General features: G+C 56.0%; 6 non-coding genes across 6 annotated transcripts; all 6 read right to left on the bottom strand.

Moving 5' to 3' along the window:
• Positions 1–1870: 1870 nt before the first annotated feature.
• Positions 1871–1963, bottom strand: LOC133068622 (small nucleolar RNA SNORD116). The gene has a single exon (XR_009695590.1). It is a non-coding gene; the product is annotated as a small nucleolar RNA SNORD116 (small nucleolar RNA).
• A 2637-nt stretch (positions 1964–4600) lies between these two features.
• On the bottom strand, positions 4601–4693 carry LOC133068621 (small nucleolar RNA SNORD116). The gene has a single exon (XR_009695589.1). It is a non-coding gene; the product is annotated as a small nucleolar RNA SNORD116 (small nucleolar RNA).
• A 2638-nt stretch (positions 4694–7331) lies between these two features.
• LOC133068620 (small nucleolar RNA SNORD116) lies at positions 7332–7424 on the bottom strand. Its single transcript, XR_009695588.1, has one exon. It is a non-coding gene; the product is annotated as a small nucleolar RNA SNORD116 (small nucleolar RNA).
• A 2637-nt stretch (positions 7425–10061) lies between these two features.
• LOC133068619 (small nucleolar RNA SNORD116) lies at positions 10062–10154 on the bottom strand. Its single transcript, XR_009695587.1, has one exon. It is a non-coding gene; the product is annotated as a small nucleolar RNA SNORD116 (small nucleolar RNA).
• Positions 10155–12792: 2638 nt separating this feature from the next.
• Positions 12793–12885, bottom strand: LOC133068665 (small nucleolar RNA SNORD116). Its single transcript, XR_009695628.1, has one exon. It is a non-coding gene; the product is annotated as a small nucleolar RNA SNORD116 (small nucleolar RNA).
• Positions 12886–15522: 2637 nt separating this feature from the next.
• Positions 15523–15615, bottom strand: LOC133068664 (small nucleolar RNA SNORD116). Its single transcript, XR_009695627.1, has one exon. It is a non-coding gene; the product is annotated as a small nucleolar RNA SNORD116 (small nucleolar RNA).
• Positions 15616–16536: the final 921 nt, after the last annotated feature.

Raw genomic sequence — 16536 nt, 5'->3', positions numbered from 1 at the left:
GCAACTTGCTTCAGCCCCATGCAAAATTTCACTGAGGGGCTGTTGACGTAGGCTCTAGGCTCCCAGTCTCCATGACCAATGATCTCTGACCAAAGCACAGAATCTGACCGCCCAAGTCCACATTGCGGAGCATCTGTGTCAATGCCACGTACCCTGAGACTGTAGCTACTACTACAGCTCAGGGGTCCTTGGCACAAGGTTCACCTCCACCCTAACCAGAAAAGTTTCCCAGAGAACTACAGAGTAAGGTGAACTTGGCACTAGGGCAGATTCGGCCCAGCGCACCCTCGAATAGGAGCAGAATTCAAGGCATGCGTCTCTTCCTGCCAGTCAGTCTACTCACTGGGCGGCCTCTGACAGAAAGGAAGGATGGGACTTGGACTTCCTCAGGTACCAGGATCCAGGGGTCAGTCCCACAGAAACGGGATCCCTTTCCTGGCCAGATTATCCTCACATCCACACCCTATAGGGACCAGGCTACTGACCACACCCTACAGAAAGCTCCCATAATGCAGGGCGTGGGCCACATTGGACTCATCCTGCCCCAAGGGTCACTCACCCAAATCTGAAGCCTGCAAGGCCTCGGCACACACAGGGACAATCCTCAAGCAGGAACACCCACAGGATGATGCTGGGCAAAATGACCGCGTGCACTCAGATCATTAAGGATGCTTTCATGAAGACTTCAGAAGACCTGTCAGGGGAAGACCCTGGATGCCACAGGTCTCTGCCAAAGCGCCATGGGAGCTGCTGGCTCCTACACTGAGTCAGCCTGGGTATTCCAACCAATGGCCAATCTCTACCAGAACCATGGGCCTCCAAGCTTGATGCTCCATTGCCAGGGGGCGGACACATTGGTGCTATCAAGGCCGGCTGACTGGCCCGAACCTTAGGGAGCCTAGGTAATTCCAGGCCCAGGGGACAAATGGAGGCCAAGGGGCATGTGCACACACCACATTACAACCCACAGGGCTGCTTGCTTGGCCTCTCATCTTGCAACTCTTCAAGGCACCAAAGATACCCTTCGGGAGTCCTTCTACTGGCAGCAGGCCACCAACGACACAAACGTCACCTGTCACTGAGCCTCCCAGGCACAAGCAATGCCCCCTCCTCTATACCCAGCTGAGGGCAGCTTCAAAAGGACCACACTATGTATCAGTGAAAACAGAACAACAGTGCCTGCAGCCTCAGCATTCATAACATCCCAGGCAATCACACTGCGCTTTTCCTCACCTGCCCAACCATTCTCCTCTGGGGCTCTGGTCAACATGCAGGAGCAATGCAGGCCTGTGACCACAACACAGTCCATGGCGACCTCCAAGACTCAAGCATGTGACAGGACTTGCAATTCAGGAACTGCCAAGGGCAGAAATGAGGCCTATTCACTTTCACAACTGCCACCGTTCCCCTAGGTCTCTGCAGCTGCTGCAGCCCACAGGGTCCTCAGCAATCTCACCAACCCAAAGGGCCGCAATGGCCAGGGCCTCAGATCTGACCTGGGCCTCCAATCAGACACCACAGAAGTTTCCTTGCGTCAGAATCGACATCACGAGAGCCCCAATTAGCACACTTGCAGCAGGAACCAGGACAAAATGCACCGCTCTGAGAGAAGAGCTCACTGTCCGATGCCAGGATCGACTGCGACACCTACCACCACTGCACAAGCCGGATGCCTCTTCTGCTCCTCAGTGCCCTTCACCGTGGACCCCACATTCCAAGAGGGCTGCTCGAACATCTGGACACGGCCCACCCGCAGATGGGAGCCTCGCAAATGGTGGTGACCTGGCTCCTCCATGCGTGTGTGTGACGCAGTCAGAGAAGCCCTCTTGCTAACCAGTCCCACCCTTAACCCCAAGGGAGGCAACGTGCTGGACCTCAGTTTCGATGAGGAGACGGTAGTGAGTTCTCACTCATTTTGTTCAGATTTTCCAAGGAATGCATGAGAGGGTGTCGTCATCGATCCGAGCACGTGCTGGCTGGCTCCCCACCTCCACAGGGCAGGCAGCGCCGCTCCAAGGAGGAGCCAGTGACCTGGGAGTCCTCCAGCAGCCGGGGCAACTCAGAGCCCCCAGCCTTCTCAGCGAGAGGAACGGACCCTTCATACGTACAGCCACTCAGGCAGTGCCAGGAAACCTGAAATTCACGACACGTCTTGGGGCAGGAGAAGCCGTACCGTGCTCGGTGATCCTAAAAGACCGGGCAGCACCCTGGGCCGCCACACTTCTTGCCGGACTCCCTTGCACCTCGGGCCGCCGCCTCATGGGCGGACCTTCGTCTCCTGGGTAATGGACAGCCATATCTGGCAACTGCACCTGACGAGGGGACAGAAAGCACAGGAACACTTGAGATGTGGACTTGGTCTCTCACTGAGTAACACTGATGCAGAGGTTTCACCGGGGGAAGGCCTGTATCTGCAACCCAACTACATCCATCCCTTACAGACAACTGGTTACCTACCGTTCAAAAGAGTGCACAAATTAGGCTCAAGGTCACGTGGGTGTCTTTCTGACTCAGCATGCATGGGTGGCAGGGGCTTCGATGTGGGGTTGAGTGCCTGTGTCCCGGTGTACCAACAAGAATGCACTCTCGGCAATTTGGGGGTGTGTCCAGAAATATGTCCAGGTAGCCAAGTCTCAGAGCCCGCACTGAAAGGCCCTGCAGTCTGAACACGCATGCCGTCTTCATGGAGCCCTGACTTCCTGTCCTCCCACCAAATGGGGGATGACACCTGGCAACTTGCTTCAGCCCCATGCAAAATTTCACTGAGGGGCTGTTGACGTAGGCTCTAGGCTCCCAGTCTCCATGACCCATGATCTCTGACCAAAGCACAGAATCTGACCGCCCAAGTCCACATTGCGGAGTTCTGTGTCAATGCCACGTACCCTGAGACTGTAGCTACTACTACAGCTCTGGGGTCCTTGGCACAAGGTTCACCTCCACCCTAACCAGAAAAGTTTCCCAGAGAACTACAGAGTAAGGTGAACTTGGCACTAGGGCAGATTCGGCCCAGCGCACCCTCGAATAGGAGCAGAATTCAAGGCATGCGTCTCTTCCTGCCAGTCAGTCTACTCACTGGGCGGCCTCTGACAGAAAGGAAGGATGGGACTTGGACTTCCTCAGGTACCAGGATCCAGGGGTCAGTCCCACAGAAACGGGATCCCTTTCCTGGCCAGATTATCCTCACATCCACACCCTATAGGGACCAGGCTACTGACCACACCCTACAGAAAGCTCCCATAATGCAGGGCGTGGTCCACATTGGACTCATCCTGCCCCAAGGGTCACTCACCCAAATCTGAAGCCTGCAAGGCCTCGGCACACACAGGGACAATCCTCAAGCAGGAACACCCACAGGATGATGCTGGGCAAAATGACCGCGTGCACTCAGATCATTAAGGATGCTTTCATGAAGACTTCAGAAGACCTGTCAGGGGAAGACCCTGGATGCCACAGGTCTCTGCCAAAGCGCCATGGGAGCTGCTGGCTCCTACACTGAGTCAGCCTGGGTATTCCAACCAATGGCCAATCTCTACCAGAACCATGGGCCTCCAAGCTTGATGCTCCATTGCCAGGGGGCGAACACATTGGTGCTATCAGGGCCAGCTGACTGGCCCCAACCATAGGGAGCCTAGGAAATTCCAGGCCCAGGGGACAAATGGCGGCCAAGGGGCATGTGCACACACCACATTACAACCCACAGGGCTGCTTGCTTGGCCTCTCATCTTGCAACTCTTCAAGGCACCAAAGATACCCTTCGGGAGTCCTTCTACTGGCAGCAGGCCACCAACGACACAAACGTCACCTGTCACTGAGCCTCCCAGGCACAAGCAATGCCCGCTCCTCTATACCCAGCTGAGGGCAGCTTCAAAAGGACCACACTATGTATCAGTGAAAACAGAACAACAGTGCCTGCAGCCTCAGCAGACATAACATCCCAGGCAATCACACTGCGCTTTTCCTCACCTGCCCAACCATTCTCCTCTGGGGCTCTGGTCAACATGCAGGAGCAATGCAGGCCTGTGACCACAACACAGTCCATGGCGACCTCCAAGACTCAAGCATGTGACAGGACTTGCAATTCAGGAACTGCCAAGGGCAGAAATGAGGCCTATTAACTTTCACAACTGCCACCGTTCCCCTTGGTCTCTGCAGCCGCTGCAGCCCACAGGGTCCTCAGCAATCTCACCAACCCAAAGGGCCGCAATGGCCAGGGCCTCAGATCTGACCTGGGCCTCCAATCAGACACCACAGAAGCTTCCTTGCGTCAGAATCGACATCACGAGAGCCCCAATTAGCACACTTGCAGCAGGAACCAGGACAAAATGCACCGCTCTGAGAGAAGAGCTCACTGTCCGATGCCAGGATCGACTGCGACACCTACCACCACTGCACAAGCCGGATGCCTCTTCTGCTCCTCAGTGCCCTTCACCGTGGACCCCACATTCCAAGAGGGCTGCTCGAACATCTGGACACGGCCCACCCGCAGATGGGAGCCTCGCAAATGGTGGTGACCTGGCTCCTCCATGCGTGTGTGTGACGCAGTCAGAGAAGCCCTCTTGCTAACCAGTCCCACCCTTAACCCCAAGGGAGGCAACGTGCTGGACCTCAGTTTCGATGAGGAGACGGTAGTGAGTTCTCACTCATTTTGTTCAGATTTTCCAAGGAATGCATGAGAGGGTGTCGTCATCGATCCGAGCACGTGCTGGCTGGCTCCCCACCTCCACAGGGCAGGCAGCGCCGCTCCAAGGAGGAGCCAGTGACCTGGGAGTCCTTCAGCAGCCGGGGCAACTCAGAGCCCCCAGCCTTCTCAGCGAGAGGAACGGACCCTTCATACGTACAGCCACTCAGGCAGTGCCAGGAAACCTGAAATTCATGACACGTCTTGGGGCAGGAGAAGCCGTACCGTGCTCGGTGATCCTAAAAGACCGGGCAGCACCCTGGGCCGCCACACTTCTTGCCGGACTCCCTTGCACCTCGGGCCGCCGCCTTATGGGCGGACCTTCGTCTCCTGGGTAATGGACAGCCATATCTGGCAACTGCACCTGACGAGGGGACAGAAAGCACAGGAACACTTGAGATGTGGACTTGGTCTCTCACTGAGTAACACTGATGCAGAGGTTTCACCGGGGGAAGGCCTGTATCTGCAACCCAACTACATCCATCCCTTACAGACAACTGGTTACCTACCGTTCAAAAGAGTGCACAAATTAGGCTCAAGGTCACGTGGGTGTCTTTCTGACTCAGCATGCATGGGTGGCAGGGGCTTCGATGTGGGGTTGAGTGCCTGTGTCCCGGTGTACCAACAAGAATGCACTCTCGGCAATTTGGGGGTGTGTCCAGAAATATGTCCAGGTAGCCAAGTCTCAGAGCCCGCACTGAAAGGCCCTGCAGTCTGAACACGCATGCCGTCTTCATGGAGCCCTGACTTCCTGTCCTCCCACCAAATGGGGGATGACACCTGGCAACTTGCTTCAGCCCCATGCAAAATTTCACTGAGGGGCTGTTGACGTAGGCTCTAGGCTCCCAGTCTCCATGACCAATGATCTCTGACCAAAGCACAGAATCTGACCGCCCAAGTCCACATTGCGGAGCATCTGTGTCAATGCCACGTACCCTGAGACTGTAGCTACTACTACAGCTCAGGGGTCCTTGGCACAAGGTTCACCTCCACCCTAACCAGAAAAGTTTCCCAGAGAACTACAGAGTAAGGTGAACTTGGCACTAGGGCAGATTCGGCCCAGCGCACCCTCGAATAGGAGCAGAATTCAAGGCATGCGTCTCTTCCTGCCAGTCAGTCTACTCACTGGGCGGCCTCTCACAGAAAGGAAGGATGGGACTTGGACTTCCTCAGGTACCAGGATCCAGGGGTCAGTCCCACAGAAACGGGATCCCTTTCCTGGCCAGATTATCCTCACATCCACACCCTATAGGGACCAGGCTACTGACCACACCCTACAGAAAGCTCCCATAATGCAGGGCGTGGGCCACATTGGACTCATCCTGCCCCAAGGGTCACTCACCCAAATCTGAAGCCTGCAAGGCCTCGGCACACACAGGGACAATCCTCAAGCAGGAACACCCACAGGATGATGCTGGGCAAAATGACCGCGTGCACTCAGATCATTAAGGATGCTTTCATGAAGACTTCAGAAGACCTGTCAGGGGAAGACCCTGGATGCCACAGGTCTCTGCCAAAGCGCCATGGGAGCTGCTGGCTCCTACACTGAGTCAGCCTGGGTATTCCAACCAATGGCCAATCTCTACCAGAACCATGGGCCTCCAAGCTTGATGCTCCATTGCCAGGGGGCGGACACATTGGTGCTATCAAGGCCGGCTGACTGGCCCGAACCTTAGGGAGCCTAGGTAATTCCAGGCCCAGGGGACAAATGGAGGCCAAGGGGCATGTGCACACACCACATTACAACCCACAGGGCTGCTTGCTTGGCCTCTCATCTTGCAACTCTTCAAGGCACCAAAGATACCCTTCGGGAGTCCTTCTACTGGCAGCAGGCCACCAACGACACAAACGTCACCTGTCACTGAGCCTCCCAGGCACAAGCAATGCCCCCTCCTCTATACCCAGCTGAGGGCAGCTTCAAAAGGACCACACTATGTATCAGTGAAAACAGAACAACAGTGCCTGCAGCCTCAGCATTCATAACATCCCAGGCAATCACACTGCGCTTTTCCTCACCTGCCCAACCATTCTCCTCTGGGGCTCTGGTCAACATGCAGGAGCAATGCAGGCCTGTGACCACAACACAGTCCATGGCGACCTCCAAGACTCAAGCATGTGACAGGACTTGCAATTCAGGAACTGCCAAGGGCAGAAATGAGGCCTATTCACTTTCACAACTGCCACCGTTCCCCTAGGTCTCTGCAGCTGCTGCAGCCCACAGGGTCCTCAGCAATCTCACCAACCCAAAGGGCCGCAATGGCCAGGGCCTCAGATCTGACCTGGGCCTCCAATCAGACACCACAGAAGTTTCCTTGCGTCAGAATCGACATCACGAGAGCCCCAATTAGCACACTTGCAGCAGGAACCAGGACAAAATGCACCGCTCTGAGAGAAGAGCTCACTGTCCGATGCCAGGATCGACTGCGACACCTACCACCACTGCACAAGCCGGATGCCTCTTCTGCTCCTCAGTGCCCTTCACCGTGGACCCCACATTCCAAGAGGGCTGCTCGAACATCTGGACACGGCCCACCCGCAGATGGGAGCCTCGCAAATGGTGGTGACCTGGCTCCTCCATGCGTGTGTGTGACGCAGTCAGAGAAGCCCTCTTGCTAACCAGTCCCACCCTTAACCCCAAGGGAGGCAACGTGCTGGACCTCAGTTTCGATGAGGAGACGGTAGTGAGTTCTCACTCATTTTGTTCAGATTTTCCAAGGAATGCATGAGAGGGTGTCGTCATCGATCCGAGCACGTGCTGGCTGGCTCCCCACCTCCACAGGGCAGGCAGCGCCGCTCCAAGGAGGAGCCAGTGACCTGGGAGTCCTCCAGCAGCCGGGGCAACTCAGAGCCCCCAGCCTTCTCAGCGAGAGGAACGGACCCTTCATACGTACAGCCACTCAGGCAGTGCCAGGAAACCTGAAATTCACGACACGTCTTGGGGCAGGAGAAGCCGTACCGTGCTCGGTGATCCTAAAAGACCGGGCAGAACCCTGGGCCGCCACACTTCTTGCCGGACTCCCTTGCACCTCGGGCCGCCGCCTCATGGGCGGACCTTCGTCTCCTGGGTAATGGACAGCCATATCTGGCAACTGCACCTGACGAGGGGACAGAAAGCACAGGAACACTTGAGATGTGGACTTGGTCTCTCACTGAGTAACACTGATGCAGAGGTTTCACCGGGGGAAGGCCTGTATCTGCAACCCAACTACATCCATCCCTTACAGACAACTGGTTACCTACCGTTCAAAAGAGTGCACAAATTAGGCTCAAGGTCACGTGGGTGTCTTTCTGACTCAGCATGCATGGGTGGCAGGGGCTTCGATGTGGGGTTGAGTGCCTGTGTCCCGGTGTACCAACAAGAATGCACTCTCGGCAATTTGGGGGTGTGTCCAGAAATATGTCCAGGTAGCCAAGTCTCAGAGCCCGCACTGAAAGGCCCTGCAGTCTGAACACGCATGCCGTCTTCATGGAGACCTGACTTCCTGTCCTCCCACCAAATGGGGGATGACACCTGGCAACTTGCTTCAGCCCCATGCAAAATTTCACTGAGGGGCTGTTGACGTAGGCTCTAGGCTCCCAGTCTCCATGACCCATGATCTCTGACCAAAGCACAGAATCTGACCGCCCAAGTCCACATTGCGGAGTTCTGTGTCAATGCCACGTACCCTGAGACTGTAGCTACTACTACAGCTCTGGGGTCCTTGGCACAAGGTTCACCTCCACCCTAACCAGAAAAGTTTCCCAGAGAACTACAGAGTAAGGTGAACTTGGCACTAGGGCAGATTCGGCCCAGCGCACCCTCGAATAGGAGCAGAATTCAAGGCATGCGTCTCTTCCTGCCAGTCAGTCTACTCACTGGGCGGCCTCTGACAGAAAGGAAGGATGGGACTTGGACTTCCTCAGGTACCAGGATCCAGGGGTCAGTCCCACAGAAACGGGATCCCTTTCCTGGCCAGATTATCCTCACATCCACACCCTATAGGGACCAGGCTACTGACCACACCCTACAGAAAGCTCCCATAATGCAGGGCGTGGTCCACATTGGACTCATCCTGCCCCAAGGGTCACTCACCCAAATCTGAAGCCTGCAAGGCCTCGGCACACACAGGGACAATCCTCAAGCAGGAACACCCACAGGATGATGCTGGGCAAAATGACCGCGTGCACTCAGATCATTAAGGATGCTTTCATGAAGACTTCAGAAGACCTGTCAGGGGAAGACCCTGGATGCCACAGGTCTCTGCCAAAGCGCCATGGGAGCTGCTGGCTCCTACACTGAGTCAGCCTGGGTATTCCAACCAATGGCCAATCTCTACCAGAACCATGGGCCTCCAAGCTTGATGCTCCATTGCCAGGGGGCGAACACATTGGTGCTATCAGGGCCAGCTGACTGGCCCCAACCATAGGGAGCCTAGGAAATTCCAGGCCCAGGGGACAAATGGCGGCCAAGGGGCATGTGCACACACCACATTACAACCCACAGGGCTGCTTGCTTGGCCTCTCATCTTGCAACTCTTCAAGGCACCAAAGATACCCTTCGGGAGTCCTTCTACTGGCAGCAGGCCACCAACGACACAAACGTCACCTGTCACTGAGCCTCCCAGGCACAAGCAATGCCCGCTCCTCTATACCCAGCTGAGGGCAGCTTCAAAAGGACCACACTATGTATCAGTGAAAACAGAACAACAGTGCCTGCAGCCTCAGCAGACATAACATCCCAGGCAATCACACTGCGCTTTTCCTCACCTGCCCAACCATTCTCCTCTGGGGCTCTGGTCAACATGCAGGAGCAATGCAGGCCTGTGACCACAACACAGTCCATGGCGACCTCCAAGACTCAAGCATGTGACAGGACTTGCAATTCAGGAACTGCCAAGGGCAGAAATGAGGCCTATTAACTTTCACAACTGCCACCGTTCCCCTTGGTCTCTGCAGCCGCTGCAGCCCACAGGGTCCTCAGCAATCTCACCAACCCAAAGGGCCGCAATGGCCAGGGCCTCAGATCTGACCTGGGCCTCCAATCAGACACCACAGAAGCTTCCTTGCGTCAGAATCGACATCACGAGAGCCCCAATTAGCACACTTGCAGCAGGAACCAGGACAAAATGCACCGCTCTGAGAGAAGAGCTCACTGTCCGATGCCAGGATCGACTGCGACACCTACCACCACTGCACAAGCCGGATGCCTCTTCTGCTCCTCAGTGCCCTTCACCGTGGACCCCACATTCCAAGAGGGCTGCTCGAACATCTGGACACGGCCCACCCGCAGATGGGAGCCTCGCAAATGGTGGTGACCTGGCTCCTCCATGCGTGTGTGTGACGCAGTCAGAGAAGCCCTCTTGCTAACCAGTCCCACCCTTAACCCCAAGGGAGGCAACGTGCTGGACCTCAGTTTCGATGAGGAGACGGTAGTGAGTTCTCACTCATTTTGTTCAGATTTTCCAAGGAATGCATGAGAGGGTGTCGTCATCGATCCGAGCACGTGCTGGCTGGCTCCCCACCTCCACAGGGCAGGCAGCGCCGCTCCAAGGAGGAGCCAGTGACCTGGGAGTCCTTCAGCAGCCGGGGCAACTCAGAGCCCCCAGCCTTCTCAGCGAGAGGAACGGACCCTTCATACGTACAGCCACTCAGGCAGTGCCAGGAAACCTGAAATTCATGACACGTCTTGGGGCAGGAGAAGCCGTACCGTGCTCGGTGATCCTAAAAGACCGGGCAGCACCCTGGGCCGCCACACTTCTTGCCGGACTCCCTTGCACCTCGGGCCGCCGCCTTATGGGCGGACCTTCGTCTCCTGGGTAATGGACAGCCATATCTGGCAACTGCACCTGACGAGGGGACAGAAAGCACAGGAACACTTGAGATGTGGACTTGGTCTCTCACTGAGTAACACTGATGCAGAGGTTTCACCGGGGGAAGGCCTGTATCTGCAACCCAACTACATCCATCCCTTACAGACAACTGGTTACCTACCGTTCAAAAGAGTGCACAAATTAGGCTCAAGGTCACGTGGGTGTCTTTCTGACTCAGCATGCATGGGTGGCAGGGGCTTCGATGTGGGGTTGAGTGCCTGTGTCCCGGTGTACCAACAAGAATGCACTCTCGGCAATTTGGGGGTGTGTCCAGAAATATGTCCAGGTAGCCAAGTCTCAGAGCCCGCACTGAAAGGCACTGCAGTCTGAACACGCATGCCGTCTTCATGGAGCCCTGACTTCCTGTCCTCCCACCAAATGGGGGATGACACCTGGCAACTTGCTTCAGCCCCATGCAAAACTTCACTGAGGGGCTGTTGACGTAGGCTCTAGGCTCCCAGTCTCCATGACCCATGATCTCTGACCAAAGCACAGAATCTGACCGCCCAAGGCCACCTTGCGGAGCATCTGTGTCAATGCCACGTACCCTGAGACTGTAGCTACTACTACAGCTCAGGGGTCCTTGGCACAAGGTTCACCTCCACCCTAACCAGAAAAGTTTCCCAGAGAACTACAGAGTAAGGTGAACTTGGCACTAGGGCAGATTCGGCCCAGCGCACCCTCGAATAGGAGCAGAATTCAAGGCATGCGTCTCTTCCTGCCAGTCAGTCTACTCACTGGGCGGCCTCTGACAAAAAGGAAGGATGGGACTTGGACTTCCTCAGGTACCAGGATCCAGGGGTCAGTCCCACAGAAACGGGATCCCTTTCCTGGCCAGATTATCCTCACATCCACACCCTATAGGGACCAGGCTACTGACCACACCCTACAGAAAGCTCCCATAATGCAGGGCGTGGTCCACATTGGACTCATCCTGCCCCAAGGGTCACTCACCCAAATCTGAAGCCTCCAAGGCCTCGGCACACACAGGGACAATCCTCAAGCAGGAACACCCACAGGATGATGCTGGGCAAAATGACCGTGTGCACTCAGATCATTAAGGATGCTTTCATGAAGACTTCAGAAGACCTGTCAGGGGAAGACCCTGGATGCCACAGGTCTCTGCCAAAGCGCCATGGGAGCTGCTGGCTCCTACACTGAGTCAGCCTTGGTATTCCAACCAATGGCCAATCTCTACCAGAACCATGGGCCTCCAAGCTTGATGCTCCATTGCCAGGGGGCGGACACATTGGTGCTATCAGGGCCGGCTGACTGGCCCCAACCATAGGGAGCCTAGGTAATTCCAGGCCCAGGGGACAAATGGCGGCCAAGGGGCATGTGCACACACCACATTACAACCCACAGGGCTGCTTGCTTGGCCTCTCATCTTGCAACTCTTCAAGGCACCAAAGGTACCCTTCGGGAGTCCTTCTACTGGCAGCAGGCCACCAACGACACAAACGTCACCTGTCACTGAGCCTCCCAGGCACAAGCAATGCCCCCTCCTCTATACCCAGCTGAGGGCAGCTTCAAAAGGACCACACTATGTATCAGTGAAAACAGAACAACAGTGCCTGCAGCCTCAGCAGACATAACATCCCAGGCAATCACACTGCGCTTTTCCTCACCTGCCCAACCATTCTCCTCTGGGGCTCTGGTCAACATGCAGGAGCAATGCAGGCCTGTGACCACAACACAGTCCATGGCGACCTCCAAGACTCAAGCATGTGACAGGACTTGCAATTCAGGAACTGCCAAGGGCAGAAATGAGGCCTATTCACTTTCACAACTGCCACCGTTCCCCTAGGTCTCTGCAGCCGCTGCAGCCCACAGGGTCCTCAGCAATCTCACCAACCCAAAGGGCCGCAATGGCCAGGGCCTCAGATCTGACCTGGGCCTCCAATCAGACACCACAGAAGCTTCCTTGCGTCAGAATCGACATCACGAGAGCCCCAATTAGCACACTTGCAGCAGGAACCAGGACAAAATGCACCGCTCTGAGAGAAGAGCTCACTGTCCGATGCCAGGATCGACTGCGACACCTACCACCACTGCACAAGCCGGATGCCTCTTCTGCTCCTCAGTGCCCTTCACCGTGGACCCCACATTCCAAGAGGGCTGCTCGAACATCTGGACACGGCCCACCCGCAGATGGGAGCCTCGCAAATGGTGGTGACCTGGCTCCTCCATGCGTGTGTGTGACGCAGTCAGAGAAGCCCTCTTGCTAACCAGTCCCACCCTTAACCCCAAGGGAGGCAACGTGCTGGACCTCAGTTTCGATGAGGAGACGGTAGTCAGTTCTCACTCATTTTGTTCAGATTTTCCAAGGAATGCATGAGAGGGTGTCGTCATCGATCCGAGCACGTGCTGGCTGGCTCCCTACCTCCACAGGGCAGGCAGCGCCGCTCCAAGGAGGAGCCAGTGACCTGGGAGTCCTCCAGCAGCCGGGGCAACTCAGAGCCCCCAGCCTTCTCAGCGAGAGGAACGGACCCTCCATACGTACAGCCACTCAGGCAGTGCCAGGAAACCTGAAATTCACGACACGTCTTGGGGCAGGAGAAGCCGTACCGTGCTCGGTGATCCTAAAAGACCGGGCAGAACCCTGGGCCGCCACACTTCTTGCCGGACTCCCTTGCACCTCGAGCCGCCGCCTCATGGGCGGACCTTCGTCTCCTGGGTCATGGACAGCCATATCTGGCAACTGCACCTGACGAGGGGACAGAAAGCACAGGAACACTTGAGATGTGGACTTGGTCTCTCACTGAGTAACACTGATGCAGAGGTTTCACTGGGGGAAGGCCTGTATCTGCAACCCAACTACATCCATCCCTTACAGACAACTGGTTACCTACCGTTCAAAAGAGTGCACAAATTAGGCTCAAGGTCATGTGGGTGTCTTTCTGACTCAGCATGCATGGGTGGCAGGGGCTTCGATGTGGGGTTGAGTGCCTGTGTCCCGGTGTACCAACAAGAATGCACTCTCGGCAATTTGGGGGTGTGTCCAGAAATATGTCCAGGTAGCCAAGTCTCAGAGCCCGCACTGAAAGGCCCTGCAGTCTGAACACGCATGCCGTCTTCATGGAGACCTGACTTCCTGTCCTCCCACCAAATGGGGGATGACACCTGGCAACTTGCTTCAGCCCCATGCAAAATTTCACTGAGGGGCTGTTGACGTAGGCTCTAGGCTCCCAGTCTCCATGACCCATGATCTCTGACCAAAGCACAGAATCTGACCGCCCAAGTCCACATTGCGGAGCATCTGTGTCAATGCCACGTACCCTGAGACTGTAGCTACTACTACAGCTCAGGGGTCCTTGGCACAAGGTTCACCTCCACCCTAACCAGAAAAGTTTCCCAGAGAACTACAGAGTAAGGTGAACCTGGCACTAGGGCAGATTCGGCCCAGCGCACCCTCGAATAGGAGCAGAATTCAAGGCATGCGTCTCTTCCTGCCAGTCAGTCTACTCACTGGGCGGCCTCTGACAGAAAGGAAGGATGGGACTTGGACTTCCTAAGGTACCAGGATCCAGGGGTCAGTCCCACAGAAACAGCATCCCTTTCCTGGCCAGATTATCCTCACATCCACACCCTGTAGGGACCAGGCTACTGACCACACCCTACAGAAAGCTCCCATAATGCAGGGCGTGGTCCACATTGGACTCATCCTGCCCCAAGGGTCACTCACCCAAATCTGAAGCCTCCAAGGCCTCGGCACACACAGGGACAATCCTCAAGCAGGAACACCCACAGGATGATGCTGGGCAAAATGACCGTGTGCACTCAGATCATTAAGGATGCTTTCATGAAGACTTCAGAAGACCTGTCAGGGGAAGACCCTGGATGCCACAGGTCTCTGCCAAAGCGCCATGGGAGCTGCTGGCTCCTACACTGAGTCAGCCTGGGTATTCCAACCAATGGCCAATCTCTACCAGAACCATGGGCCTCCAAGCTTGATGCTCCATTGCCAGGGTCGGACACATTGGTGCTATCAGGGCCGGCTGACTGGCCCCAACCTTAGGGAGCCTAGGTAATTCCAGGCCCAGGGGACAAATGGCGGCCAAGGGGCATGTGCACACACCACATTACAACCCACAGGGCTGCTTGCTTGGCCTCTCATCTTGCAACTCTTCAAGGCACCAAAGATACCCTTCGGGAGTCCTTCTACTGGCAGCAGGCTACCAACGACACAAATGTCACCTGTCACTGAGCCTCCCAGGCACAAGCAATGCCCCCTCCTCTATACCCAGCTGAGGGCAGCTTCAAAAGGACCACACTATGTATCAGTGAAAACAGAACAACAGTGCCTGCAGCCTCAGCAGACATAACATCCCAGGCAATCACACTGCGCTTTTCCTCACCTGCCCAACCATTCTCCTCTGGGGCTCTGGTCAACATGCAGGAGCAATGCAGGCCTGTGACCACAACACAGTCCATGGCGACCTCCAAGACTCAAGCATGTGACAGGACTTGCAATTCAGGAACTGCCAAGGGCAGAAATGAGGCCTATTCACTTTCACAACTGCCACCGTTCCCCTAGGTCTCTGCAGCCGCTGCAGCCCACAGGGTCCTCAGCAATCTCACCAACCCAAAGGGCCGCAATGGCCAGGGCCTCAGATCTGACCTGGGCCTCCAATCAGACACCACAGAAGCTTCCTTGCGTCAGAATCGACATCACGAGAGCCCCAATTAGCACACTTGCAGCAGGAACCAGGACAAAATGCACCGCTCTGAGAGAAGAGCTCACTGTCCGATGCCAGGATCGACTGGGACACCTACCACCACTGCACAAGCCGGATGCCTCTTCTGTTCCTCAGTGCCCTTCACCGTGGACCCCACATTCCAAGAGGGCTGCTCGAACATCTGGACACGGCCCACCCGCAGATGGGAGCCTCGCAAATGGTGGTGACCTGGCTCCTCCATGCGTGTGTGTGACGCAGTCAGAGAAGCCCTCTTGCTAACCAGTCCCACCCTTAACCCCAAGGGAGGCAACGTGCTGGACCTCAGTTTCGATGAGGAGACGGTAGTCAGTTCTCACTCATTTTGTTCAGATTTTCCAAGGAATGCATGAGAGGGTGTCGTCATCGATCCGAGCACGTGCTGGCTGGCTCCCCACCTCCACAGGGCAGGCAGCGCCGCTCCAAGGAGGAGCCAGTGACCTGGGAGTCCTCCAGCAGCCGGGGCAACTCAGAGCCCCCAGCCTTCTCAGCGAGAGGAACGGACCCTCCATACGTACAGCCACTCAGGCAGTGCCAGGAAACCTGAAATTCACGACACGTCTTGGGGCAGGAGAAGCCGTACTGTGCTCGGTGATCCTAAAAGACCGGGCAGAACCCTGGGCCGCCACACTTCTTGCCGGACTCCCTTGCACCTCGAGCCACCGCCTCATGGGCGGACCTTCGTCTCCTGGGTCATGGACAGCCATATCTGGCAACTGCACCTGACGAGGGGACAGAAAGCACTGGAACACTTGAGATGTGGACTTGGTCTCTCACTGAGTAACACTGATGCAGAGGTTTCACTGGGGGAAGGCCTGTATCTGCAACCCAACTACATCCATCCCTTACAGACAACTGGTTACCTACCGTTCAAAAGAGTGCACAAATTAGGCTCAAGGTCATGTGGGTGTCTTTCTGACTCAGCATGCATGGGTGGCAGGGGCTTCGATGTGGGGTTGAGTGCTTGTGTCCCGGTGTACCAACAAGAATGCACTCTCGGCAATTTGGGGGTGTGTCCAGAAATATGTCCAGGTAGCCAAGTCTCAGAGCCCGCACTGAAAGGCCCTGCAGTCTGAACACGCATGCCGTCTTCATGGAGACCTGACTTCCTGTCCTCCCACCAAATGGGGGATGACACCTGGCAACTTGCTTCAGCCCCATGCAAAATTTCACTGAGGGGCTGTTGACGTAGGCTCTAGGCTCCCAGTCTCCATGACCCATGATCTCTGACCAAAGCACAGAATCTGACCGCCCAAGTCCACATTGCGGAGCATCTGTGTCAATGCCACGTACC

Source organism: Dama dama, chromosome 13 (assembly GCF_033118175.1).
Source record: "Dama dama isolate Ldn47 chromosome 13, ASM3311817v1, whole genome shotgun sequence".
NCBI classification, from domain to species: domain Eukaryota; kingdom Metazoa; phylum Chordata; class Mammalia; order Artiodactyla; family Cervidae; genus Dama; species Dama dama.
Note: the sequence above shows the minus strand (reverse complement) of the source record. Positions and strands in the feature narration are given on the sequence as shown.